General features: G+C 39.5%; 2 long non-coding RNA genes across 3 annotated transcripts; both read right to left on the reverse strand.

Moving 5' to 3' along the window:
- Positions 1 to 3,744: 3,744 nt before the first annotated feature.
- On the reverse strand, positions 3,745 to 6,902 carry LOC112200551. 2 transcript variants are annotated; one of them, XR_005810207.1, is made up of 5 exons: positions 6,804 to 6,902; positions 6,165 to 6,650; positions 5,951 to 6,026; positions 4,103 to 4,189; positions 3,745 to 3,933 (listed from the first exon to the last, which is right to left on the reverse strand). It is a non-coding gene; the product is annotated as an uncharacterized LOC112200551 (long non-coding RNA). The 2 variants fall into 2 exon arrangements; XR_005810206.1 differs by having other exon boundaries at positions 6,165 to 6,635; positions 6,804 to 6,864.
- Positions 6,903 to 7,478: 576 nt separating this feature from the next.
- LOC112200804 lies at positions 7,479 to 8,478 on the reverse strand. The gene is made up of 3 exons (XR_002936459.2): positions 8,223 to 8,478; positions 7,738 to 7,812; positions 7,479 to 7,539 (listed from the first exon to the last, which is right to left on the reverse strand). It is a non-coding gene; the product is annotated as an uncharacterized LOC112200804 (long non-coding RNA).
- Positions 8,479 to 9,958: the final 1,480 nt, after the last annotated feature.

The raw sequence follows: 9,958 nt of genomic DNA on the forward strand, positions 1-9,958 counted from the left end.
ATTTCCACCAAATTTTGGTAGCAGAAGCTTATTGATCTGAACTTTCAGGAACCGGAAGAAAAAGTCCAAAAACCGGCCTAAAAAGACTTGAACCGACCACCTGAGCAGCTGCATTTTGAACCGGCAGAAAAGAAGAAGAGAAGAAAAGAAAAAAAAAAAGAAAAAAAGGAGAGAGCAAAAGAAGCCCAGAAGGCTAGAAGCCCAAAAGCCTAAAAGCCCAAGCCCACTGACGCAGACCCCACCGTCACGTCAGCACCCTGACCCATTGACACGTCAGCACCCTGACCCACTGACACGTCAGCATATAGGGACCCACTGCCACGTTAGCATAGGTCAACAGTCAACCTCTGGTCAACAATTTTTCCGGTCGATTTCTGGCCACTTTTCGGGCGATTTTTCCGGCCGATTTCCAGCCACTTTTCGGGCGATTTTTTCGACCAATTTTTCGGTCAAATTTTTCCGGCGACCTATTTCGAGGTATTTTTTACTAAACGTTCCTGTTTTTAGAGTTTTTAAATTCAATTTCTCTTCTTTTTCGGGGACTTGCCACCTCCCTTCTTCTACCCCCCTTTCTTTATCATAGGGGAGACCAAATTAAGCCGAACTGTGGGGGTTTGTGCTCACTCTAAGCTTGGAGCTTGTAGAGTTCTCCAAACTTAGAGTTTGTTGAGATAAAACGATCGACCGCAAACATCATTGTTTCGACCTAATCCAACCTCTCTTGGAATCGAATTTCTTGGAAGCGACTACGGTCGGAAATTCCTAATTTCTTGGAAGTGACTACGCTCAGAAATTTTATATGTTTTCGTGGTAGCCTTTTTCGCTCCGAAACTAACCCTAATTTCTTGTTCTTTTTCAGGATGAGTAACCTGAACAAATTGGACTTTGCTCCATTGGGAACAACTGGCTCTGAATATCACAGGTGGGTTTGTGATATCCGCCAACATCTTAAGGCCGATGGAATCTTGGATACGATTCTCGAGCCCAGCCAGGACGTGCTAACTGTTGAGCAAGCTCAAGCTTTGGAAGCAAATAGAGCAGCCTTAGAGGCAAATAAGGCGAAAGCCATCATCCAAATGACTTGTCATATGGATGATTCGCTCCAGTACGAGTGTATGAATAAAGAAGACACCAGAAGGCTGTGGGTCTCACTCGAAGATAGATTTGGCAACGTCCGTGACTCCCTGCTTCCTAACCTAGAAGTGAGATGGCATAACCTCCGCTTTTGTGATTTCAAGTCAGTTCTTGACTACAACTCGGAAGCACTTCGCATTAAATCCTTAATGGAATTCTGTGGTAAAGAGATCACAAATGCGATGTTGATTGAGAAGACTCTTTCTACTTTCCCCGCCTCTGCATTGATGGTTGCTAAGAACTATCGAATCGATGTTACTGCAAGACGAATCACAAGGTTTCATGAGCTCATTAGAGCTATGAATGTCGCTGAAAAGTATGACAACATCCTTGTGAAGAACTATAATTCGAGATCCGTGGGAACAGGGCATATTCCGGAATCCAATTATAGTTGCGCCCCTAAGAGAAGGCGCCAAGAGCGAAACCCTAATCTTAGGGATACTTATGGACGTTCTGGTCCATATAATCGCTCTACTTGGGAAGGTAACCGCCAAAATAGGCGAACACGGAACCAAAGAGGTCAACGTGGAAAGAGAGAGGGAGGCAACTCCTCTGGCCATGTTGGTGGCGCCACCAACACTAAGAGCTATCTAAATGAAGCTTTCAAAGTGCCTCAATCAATGGAGTTTGAGCAAAGAGATGTATGTTCTCGATGTGGAGTGTCTGATCATTGGGCACACATTTGTAGAGCTCGTGAAGAAATTGTCACCGCCTACAAAACATATTGTGAAGCAAGAGAAGCTCACTATATGGAACAAGAAGATCAAGAAGATGATCTAGAGTGAAGGGTTGAAGACTACAAATCTGGCTGAGATCAATAGATCGCCAATTCTGTTTAAGTCTTTATTTTCCAAGAGATGTAATAAGAAATTGCTATATATTTTTGTAGTAAATGCCAATGGTTTAGTTTTTCTTCAAAGTAGGTTCACTCAAAGTAAGTGTGATGTCTAGGAAGGTTCTGAGATTAGTGGTACTTAAGCGAGCCTTGCTCCATCTTCATCTCTCTACCCACCTGGTCACATTTATTTTGGAATTACCGAAAGAAGTTAGACGACTACCATTGTTTTGCATTAGCTATCATTTTGGATTAGATTTTGTTTAGTCAAAGAGACAAAGATGTAACTCCGTTGGCTTATGAATAAAATTTCGAGTTCTTTATGACTCTATTTTGATTATGAGCATATGACTTTTGTGACTACAATGGCTGGGCCATCAGTATTAATTCAAGGATATGGAATAGCCCAAGTTCCACTTGCCAAATGACACCTTAATTATTGTCACAGAAATCTCTACTCTTCTAGGGCGAATCACACCTATGAATAGCCGACAGATTCCATGCGAAAACGCATGTAGAGAACGGAAATGAGTTCCTTTGCAATACCTCTAATGATTGCGAATAAAGGTGCATCTTAGAGAAGTTTATGTGTCTCTCTAGTGGACTTTATGTCACTATTCGAGCTATTAATTCCAATAAAGTTACGAGAGAAGATCTCTTGGATTTAGAGACATATTGGCTTTGTCACGACAGGATAGGTCATCCTGGTCACGATATGATGATCCGTCTACTAAAGACTTCACATGGACATCATTTCTTTTGAGCGAAACGAAGCATAAATCAAAAGTTGATTTATGGACTAAGTGTGACCGACGCAGCTACCTAGGGCACCGCCTCCGTCCACCACTAGCCTAGGGCTAGCGCAGTCCCTATCCATAATGCCATGGATAGCGTCCATCATGGTGATGGTGCCCCAGGTGATGCTGCAATCCCCAACTTGCTTTAAATAGCGTTTCAGATGCTCAGGCCTAACCAAAATACTCATTGGTTGCTTCTAAAGCCTCTCGTTCGTTTTACAAAGCTCGTTCCTTAGGGAAATTAGGACTAAGACCGTCCTATGCAAAGGAAATGAACATACTCATTCTGTTCTTACATAGAATCCATGGGGATTCTATGGATTGATTTAACCAACTTGCGGACGCTTAAATATTTCATGATGTTGGTTGACACGCAAACACGTTGGTCACGTGTTATGCCATTGTCCACCTATAAATGCTGCTTATGCTACACTCCTAGCACATATCATATGACAACAGGCTTACTCCCCAGATCATCCTATTCAGTCAATTGGATTTGACTATGCTAGAGAGTTTACATTGAAAGACTTTCGATGGATATTGCAATGGGATTGATGTTGGACATCATATTCCCATATATACACCCACTACAAAAAAAAATTGCAATGGCCACGGCGCAATGTCGTCGCAAAAGAGCATTGGCGACGGCTTTGCGACGGCAATTCTTCCGACACCGTTGGTGGCGTCGCCAATGGTATTTGCCACGGCAATTCGCCGTCGCAAGACTATTAGCGACGGCAAAACGTTTGCCGTCGCAAGAATTTTGCGACTGCAAAATGCCGTCGCAAATACCAATGGCGACGCCACCAACCTCTACTGAAGTTTTTTGCCATCACCAAAAGTCATTTGCTACGGCAAAAATGCCGTCGCAAAAATATTATTTATGAATAAAAAAAAAATTCGGCATGCTTTTGCATGCCGATTTTTTTTTTTTTTTTTAAATGAATGAAAGCTATACAAAAAGGAATGAAACTTATATAAAAGGAAATGTTACACTTTACTTTTCCTCATGAATGTTACAAAATGAATGAAGCTTCTACCAAAATTTACAAGATCGATAATTAAGCTTTACAAGTTAGTTATTTTCCTCTACTTCAAGATGAACTTTGCAGGGATCTTCCTCGATCTACTTCATGTACCAATTACTCCAGTGTTGTTGCAAGCCTCCTATAACAGAAAGTCAGAAATCTTCAAGCATTCACTAAAGAAACAAAAAGATGGAAAATTAATGGGAGATGTACACATGACATAGATACTGTGCTAAATCCATGTCTTTCTTCGATTAAAGCTAGAGTAGTTGATTTGAAGAATGCTAAATCCATAGTTCCATACTTACCTCGAAATATGTCTGAATTTCCATTCATTATATATCATGAAGATCCCTTCCAATTAGTTCCTGAATAGGGGGCTGCTGCAAGTAATCCTGAAGGAACACGAAAAATTATTCAATTCATATGCATAAGTCTAAGTTACATGCACTGTAAATAGAATTCCAAGTTACATGCACAGGTCTCAAATGACAAACAGGACATGCTCATAACAGTATGTGTCTCTAAGTTGATGAAAGAATAGCTAATAGTATAGTTATCACAACTCCCAATCATATAAATGCATCAATAGAACATAAGTATTTCATGACAGATCTGAATGAACAAACATGTATATTCAAAAAGTATAAGTGTCAACATCAATTGATCTGTAGAAACGATCCCAATTTTCAGTCTAGATAGTACATGGATGATATAAGATAGCCCCGAGTTTTATTTCAAACTACATGTCTTTCAAATCCCAAATATGCATGCCAGATTTTTTGTGTGGATAAAAGCAGTATAAGGGAATTAAGTTTACACATTAAGCAAAGTTACATTTTTATTCGTCTCATTAGTGTTACAAAAAGAAAGGAAGCTTATACAAAAATTTACAAGATAAGCTTTACAGGGGGTAGTTATCTTCCTCTACTTTAAAATAAACTTTGCAGGGTAAAATCTTCCTATATTTCACACTTCACGTACCAATTACTCTAGTGTTGTTGCAAGCCTCCTACTTCCTTAAAAAAAAAAAAAAAAAAAAAAAAAAAGAAGCCTCCTACAACAGAAATCTTCGGTGGTGTTTGTTACGTGAGACTATTATCCCCCACCTTATTTCCTATAATAGTCTAGGACTCTTCTAACCTGGGATATGCTATGTTAATACCTGACCCATGTTTGGTATTGCTTAGGACTAAAGAGCAGAATAGTCAAAATAGTCCTATCCCATGTTTGTTTGTGTATTGGACTAAAAGTTGGTAATTTGTAAAGACATGAACGATTTTATGAGTTTGTGAGAAGAAAAGAAAATTGGAATGAGAAAGCTGAAGACAAATCCAGAAATTGTATCCCTTACGTGACCAGTTACAGTTACTTGGTCAGTGACATAGTCAGTTACTTGACCAGTTACAGTTACTTGGTCAGTTACTTGACCAGTTACAGATATTTGGTCAGTAACATGGTCAGTTACTTGGTCAGTGACATGGTCAGTTACGTGACCAGTTACAATTACTTGGTCAGTGACATGGTCAGTTACTTGACCAGTGACATAGTCAGTTACTTGACCAATGACATGGTCAGTTACTTGACCAGTTACAGACACTTGGTCAGTGACATGGCAGTTACTTGGTCAGTGACATGGTCAGTTACGTGACCAGTTACAGTTACTTGGTCAGTGACATGGTCAGTTACATGACCAGTTACAGTTACTTGACCCAGAATTGATCAACATTCAAAATCAATGAAAACAAACAACCAAATAAGAAGATAAAAACACAGACGTTGTTAAAAGAAAGAAAAAACCCAGAATTGATCAACATTCAAAATCAATGAAAACAACCAACCAAAGAAGAAGATAAAAACACAGACATTGTTAAAAGGAGAAAAAAAAACCCAATCAATTTTTAGCAAATCAAGTTACCCAGACACCAATTGTTAATAGAAAATCAATCCATAGTCTTTAATTTAACAAATCACAGTAGATACATGAGAAGAAGAAGCTAGACGGGGTTGAAGGGAAGAGGGAATCAAAATCAAAGCAAAATTACTCCAATCCAGTCCAGTCCCATGTAACAAACATAGCCTTCATGTATTCATTGAAAAAACAGAAGGCTAGAAAATCAGTTAACTTTTGGTCAAATATCATAGGAGTCATTTACCTCTGCCTGAACCATATCCAATAGGATTGCCTCAATGTATTATGTTCCACAAGTTCCATCACGTCTCAATGAACACCTGCAATACAATTTTACAATTAGAACTCAACATCACTATAGCCAGCAAATGTGTAAGTAACTGGTGATCAGTCTAAAGTTCAAACTGCTTCTACATTTACTAAACATATACTTATTGTACGTGGTCTGTGATAATTACCTACACAAAGTGCTTGAGACTCTTATCTTGCATATGATGACTTGACATATCATGCTAATCATCAGTACTATAAACAACATTCATTAAGTGATTAGACAATACATAATAAGGCATGATAACAAAATGACAAAGTATCATTTCTACAATTATATGCTAAGTAGCACCGATACGGGTACGAGTATCCGGATACGATACGGTGCGATACGTGGATACGACAAATCTTAAATATTCTAGGATACGGGTACGAGAAGGATACGTCGATTAAATATTTTTTAATTAATTAATTATATATATATAATTATAATTATAAAAGAACCGTTTCTTTGCTGAATCCCGTCCATAGCCCCATTGTTTTCATCTATCGGAGCTTCTCCTCTAGGACCAATTCTTTACTCATGGATACGCCCACTGTTTTCATCCATAACCCCACTGTTTTCATCTATAAGAGCTTCTCCTCTATCACTCTTGTTCCTGGACAACACAATTCTTTACTCAACCAATTCAATTTTCGATTATATTGAAAATTGAATGAACAATACATTATCCCCAACCCAGAAATCATATACCCAATCAAAAATACCATACCCAAAGATTGAATTCAGAAGAGAAGGAGAAGGAGAAGGATAATAGTCAGAATACCTCTGTGTTTGGGCGAAGTAGAAGAGCAGAAGAAAAACAGATCGACGAAGCCTGGAGAATCACGATGGGTTTGGATTCTCCTTTATTTTTTAATTTTTTTCTTCTATTCTTTAGGGTTAAAAAGTCTGTTATGCCCCCGCGTACCCAATTTATTTACAAAAACACGTATCCAAAACAGATACCATCGTATCCAGTGCGTATCTAAACCTGAATACGTTGGATACGCGTATCCAGGCGTATCCAACCCGTATCCGACCCGTATCCCGTATCGGTACGGGATTCGCGACCATTTTCACGTATCCGTGCATCCTAGATTATATGTCTCTATTATTCCTATAGATTTCCTAGGAAGATTGGAAGAATGAATTACCAATTCAATGATGACCGTAGAAATTGTTAATGCATAATACAGAACTCAAATTGCTGCTGATCAAGTGCTTTTTCCATTATGTCATCCAGCTCTAATTAGCTCACAAGCACCTGGAGGATAATACTTTTCATAAAGGAAATTTGGTTCCCAAATATATAGAAACGAATTAACTAGTCTATTTAAGAGAAATCAAACAAGGAGACAACACATTAGCAAACAATTTCTTATACAGATGGTATATAGCTATCCACAGGAACATATATAAGGCAAAACGTACATAATTTTGTCTTCATTTGAAAGAGTCGCTAAAACAAGGGAGAGCTCTTGAACATGCATGCTATATCTGGGATATATCTTCTGTTCAACCTGCAGTAGGGATTCTTAATCCTCAAAGTCTCAAGTTTCATAAATAAGAATGGTAGACCACCTAGTTCAAAATAAATTTCTGACAGAAGGAAGCTAGCATGATCAAAATTGTACAGATAGGTAAGTTAACCTGTAGGTTCTTATAAGATATGGTAAGAACTTCAACTTGAGATGAACCAATAAGAAGATCGACAGCACCATTAATCTTCGTCTTTGTAATATGGGACCTCTATTCCAAGACCACATGACAGATCTTTCGAGCCTAGGAAAGCTCTGTATTGAACAGTTTTCAGTAATGGCATTAGAGCACAAAGTAATAGATTGTAGATTAGGGGCAAAGATTTTCACCCAACTTCCATTGATGCAATCCTTGAAACACCACCAGACATACATCTTACCAGACTTGAGAACCATGGTAATATATAAGGGAGATTTGTGTATCCCTCAATGCACTAAAGTTTCAATATCATTTTACATACACAATAAAAGATCCAAATCAATATTTTTGAAATCAAACTTCTCAGAATTACAGCATAGTTTTTGAGTTGTGCTTCAAGTATAGTGAGATAGGCGTCCCAATAAATCGAACAGAAACATTCCAATATAATCTCAAAGTTCTAAACTTGCAACACTAATTAGACAATAGGTCAATGAAAAAGATTGAATCTTGCTTATTAACTCACCCATGAGAATGCCAATGACCCTTTTCACCTCAGCTTCTGAGATCTGCTGTTAAGAGCCTTTCTCACATCTTTCTCATAAATGCCACCCAAGCCCTTGGCTTCAATTAGACATGCCAAGTCAAAATCAATGAATCATACCTCTATTTAAGAATAAGAAACAGGATTCATAAAGCCTTTAAATCAAATTTGGAATATAAAGAGCTAAACTCAAACCATTATCATACAACCCTGAATCAAAAAGAACCTAAACAGAAAGAAAAAAGAAACTAAATCTGGAACATGGATTAGAAACCCTAGATTAGATAAAGACCATAGATCAGCGAGGAAGATTCGCGGGTAGCTGAGAGGCTAGTCAAATGCCCATTGAATTGAGTATGAGATCTCTCTTCACGAGGTTCCGGTCGAAATGATGTATGTGGAATTTCATATACAGGAAACCGGTAAATGAAGGTGTGGTAGAGGTCGTCCCGGCGATGGTGTGTGGCAATGGAGTGAACAGTAAAGACACTGACGGTGGATTCCAAGGTCATGGTGATATGGATGATGGAAGGGTTATGGCAATGGAAGGAGAGAGAAGACGGAAAAAGATAGAGGAAGTGAGAGGGAGTGAAGTTTTTTACATTTTTGTTGGGCAGAGTTTCGTAGAAGAAAGATAAAACTTTGCGACTGTCTCCCGTCTCATGCCCTTATGCGACGGCAATTGGTTGCAGTAGCAGGTTTGCCACCCTTATTGCGACGGCACATCAACTGTGTAGCATAATTCTTATATTCTTGCGACGACGAAGTTTTGCCGAAGTTAAAGCATAAGCAATGGCGACGGCAAATTCTCGCCGATGCAAACTGGTGAAGCCATTGCAATTCTTTTTTATAGTGACCCAAATGGTCTTGTGGAAACGACTACGATGATAGTTCGGACGTTGGTAATGCGCACCAATCTCCTTATATCCGCTTGGGGTGATTCAATATCGCATGCAGCTATGCTAATTCGTCTACGACCCACCGCCACTCACTATACCTCTGCGTTACAGCTAGTGACTGGGTACAAGTATCGTACTTACGCATATTTGAGTGAGCCATTTATGTGCCAATTGTGCCTCCACAGCGCTCTATGATGGGTCCTTACAGACGAATGGGCAACTACGTTGGATTTGAGACTCCAACAATCGTCCGCCACTTAATGCCCTTGCAAGATGATCTCATTACCTCTAGATTTGCGGGTTGTCACTTTGATGAGACAGTCTTCCCGTTGTTAGGGGGAGATAAGAACACGGATGTTCAGCAGGAACAACAGGAATTGTCATGGCCTGTCCCCACTATGTCTCATCTCGATCCCTGTTAAAGTGACGAGATCACACAAATATGTTGCAAACAAGCCTGCAAGGAAGGACGTCCCTACTAGAGGACGTAGCGCCACCCTACACGGAGGTAGGCATGGCGCCAACGCCAAAGAGAGTGGCAATCTGGCGTTACAGGCCATGGCCCCAGCTAGGATGCATGGGAGGCCCGTAGGTTCGAATGACACTTTGGCACATTCCAATCATTTGATCATCAAGACTCAAAATCCGTCTCATGAGAATCTTCCGGGTTAGGGTTATCGTTAAGGGACACCTCAACGTCAAAACCTATTCCCGAGAATATAGAGCTCTATGAAACTTACACTAGTGTACATGAGACGTGAGATAGAAACTCCATCATAATTGTTGATGTAGTTGCGCATGAGTTTGTTGAGTCTGATG

Source organism: Rosa chinensis, chromosome 4 (assembly GCF_002994745.2).
Source record: "Rosa chinensis cultivar Old Blush chromosome 4, RchiOBHm-V2, whole genome shotgun sequence".
NCBI lineage: Eukaryota > Viridiplantae > Streptophyta > Magnoliopsida > Rosales > Rosaceae > Rosa > Rosa chinensis.